At 43.0% G+C, this 451-nt stretch overlaps 1 protein-coding gene across 1 annotated transcript in view; it reads right to left on the reverse strand.

Moving 5' to 3' along the window:
- The window catches only part of LOC116696813 (cadherin-1-like), an 11,655-nt gene that overhangs the window by 2,141 nt on the left and 9,063 nt on the right, over positions 1 to 451 (reverse strand). The gene's annotated exons all lie outside the window — the stretch shown is intronic.

A 451-nucleotide genomic window follows, 5' to 3' on the forward strand; every position in this document is an offset into this window, starting at 1 on the left:
TGTCCCAATACCTATTACGACCTAGGGGAAGGGGATAGACCAAGGGCTGTATAGCCCTAGAAACCGAGTGTGGACGCGACCTCACTTGAAAACACACAGGCATCAATGGCTAGCCGTCGACCAGAAAGACACATAAATGTAAGTACTTTCGGCTTAAATAATTGATTAAAAAGTTATGATTTGTGGTCTAGCAGTCCTGTACATGTATACATGCAACCATTTCTAACGTGAAAACTTTTTAAAATTGCTAGCTTGCAATGCTATGAACAGTCCCACATATTTCTGCCTTGAATGGACTGTATACATTGTCGCTACATGCTTCACATATACCGCCCTGTATCACACAGGAGGACACAGGAGGGAACAGCAGCTGGACCACTTTGGGGCTGAAAACAGACGTTTCCTAAATCATGTGTTCATGTTGTACCCATTCATTATTGCATTGGTACTG

Source organism: Etheostoma spectabile, chromosome 10, assembly GCF_008692095.1.
Source record: "Etheostoma spectabile isolate EspeVRDwgs_2016 chromosome 10, UIUC_Espe_1.0, whole genome shotgun sequence".
Lineage (NCBI taxonomy): Eukaryota > Metazoa > Chordata > Actinopteri > Perciformes > Percidae > Etheostoma > Etheostoma spectabile.